Source organism: Agelaius phoeniceus, chromosome 3, assembly GCF_051311805.1.
Source record: "Agelaius phoeniceus isolate bAgePho1 chromosome 3, bAgePho1.hap1, whole genome shotgun sequence".
Classification (NCBI taxonomy): Eukaryota; Metazoa; Chordata; class Aves; order Passeriformes; family Icteridae; genus Agelaius; species Agelaius phoeniceus.
In genome coordinates this window covers 4,041,352-4,043,503 of record NC_135267.1, presented here as the reverse complement: position 1 = coordinate 4,043,503, position 2,152 = coordinate 4,041,352, and the positions used below count along the sequence as shown (strand labels likewise).

Sequence of the window (2,152 nt, the reverse complement as noted above, 5' to 3'; positions counted from 1 at the left end):
TCTTCCCAGTTTGTGGTGAAGGACACTTTGGGAGGGCAGCAGAGGCCTGAGCCACTGTGGCCATCTCTGCCATTGGCATTTTGCTACGTTCTGTTAATTTATGTGTACAATTTACCTTCAGGCAGCCAGAGGGTTCTTCTGATAGGAAAGACATTTCAACTTGATAACAACTTGCTTGTCCATTTCCACAGGATTTGGGGCTCTGGTAGAGGTCTGGATCTTGACAGGCAGCTGGGAATGCCCAGGGTGGGATTGGCCAGGGTAGTACCAATCCTCTCAGGCCTCTGCTTTAGAAAGGGAGAAAAAAGGCTCTCAAACTCATTGCTTTAGCACTGATCACCCCAGCCATTCCTACAAGCCAGCACCAAGTCCCCTCAACAGGGGGACAGTCACAATTGTCTGTGCTAAAAGTCTTGGCAGCCAGACCAAGAAAAAAAGGCTGCTGTGGGACCAATTTTTGTGAGGGACATTGGCACAGGGCACACAGGAGCCCTTCAAAGAGCCAGATGGGCACAGAGTAGAGGTCTCATTGTCAGATGGCCACTGGGTTGGAGTGACATAAGTTCCCATTAAGCAGCAAACAATGTGTCCTTGGACACCAGCAAAGTCACACTACTCTTAACTCTGTCCTGTCTGTCAGAAAGTGTCTATAAATATCAGGGTCTCCAGGCTTTTTCTGAGCCAGATCTCCCTGCAAGGCTGCATTCCAGAGCTGCTGTGGTCCTGGTGGTTATCCAGCCATGAGGGTCATCTATGTTGTCTTTGCTGTTTTCCTAATGGCCCTGATGGCCACCCCAGGTAAGGTGGAAAATTGTGTGGAGCAGAATTAGAGACAAGAACCATAAAGGAATTAAGGTGAAAGTGTTCCAGGAAATGTCCAAGGCCAGGCTGGACGGGGCTTGGAGCAACCTGGGATGGTGGGAGGTGTCCCTGACCATGGCAGGGGGTTGGAACTGGACCAAGGTCCCTTCCAACCCAAACCACTCTGGGATTTTGTGTAAAAAAAGTTTTCCAGGAAAGTAGGTGTGGGTGGGACTTGCGAGGAGAATTATGTTGGCTTTGGTTCCAAAGACTTTTGGAGTGGAGTTCAGCTCCAGAATCACCCCATCCTAAATTTAGCCATCCAACATCTGTGGGTCTCCATGGGAACTGGGCCTGGCCGTGGTCACTGGACCATGCTGGTGACCATGAGGAGTCAGTCAGTGTGGATGCAGATCTTTCCTTCTTTCCACAGCCAAGAGCCAGCCAAAAAGGAGCTGCAGAGGACATTGCTCCAGGACCTGTGGCAAAGGAGAGAGGGAGGAGCGCACTGAGGACTGCGGGAGGATGCACTGCTGCCTGACACACAGGAAAAGGAAATAGAGAGGAGGATGGAAAGTGATGCTTGCTGTGGTTTCTTCTTGTTTGGAAAAAAACTTTGTTTTTTCTTTCTTTTCTTCTTTCTTCATTTTTTTTTTCCTTGATGGAAAAATATTTTGCTCCTTTCAATTTAAAATACCCTGAAATTTGCTGTGTGGTTTCTTGTGTTCTAAAAAGTTGGGTGCAGAGGTGTTGCAGACATCTTTTTTGAAAAATCCTTTACTTAGGATTTTTCCTCCTGAGAAGCTGAGAGGCCTCAAGAAAAAAATGTAAACATTGATTATCTGCTGCTGTGGGAATGCAACAGGTGGATCTGTGATTGACCCATGTTGGTTGCTTCTAATTAATGGCCAATCACAGCCCAGCTGGCTCGGACAGAGGGTCCAAGACAGAAGCCTTTGTTATCATTCCTTCTTATTCTATTCTATTCTTAGCTAGCCTTCTAAAGAAATCCTTTCTTCTATTCTTTTAGTATAGTTTTAATGTAATATATATCATAAAATAATAAATTGAGCCTTCTGAAACATGGAGTCAAATCCTCGTCTCTTTCCTCAACCTGAGACCCCTGTGAACACGGTCACACAGAGGACCAGGAAAAATCCAGTCAGTCTTACCAGAGAGGTCCTTGTTCATGGACATGATGTGGCCAAAAGCAAATACTGCCAGTTTAACCCATTCCCTGTGTCCTGTTCCCTTCATCCCTTGTCCTCAGTCCCTCTCCAGCTCTCCTGGAGCCCCTTTAGGCACTGGAAGGGGCTCTGAGGTCTCCCTGGGTCCTTCTCTTTTCCAGGTG

The 2,152-nt window shown here is 47.2% G+C and overlaps 1 long non-coding RNA gene across 1 annotated transcript; it reads left to right on the top strand.

Moving 5' to 3' along the window:
* Nucleotides 1-692: 692 nt before the first annotated feature.
* On the top strand, nucleotides 693-1,508 carry LOC143693672 (uncharacterized). Its single transcript, XR_013181608.1, has 2 exons — nucleotides 693-798; nucleotides 1,235-1,508. It is a non-coding gene; the product is annotated as an uncharacterized LOC143693672 (long non-coding RNA).
* Nucleotides 1,509-2,152: the final 644 nt, after the last annotated feature.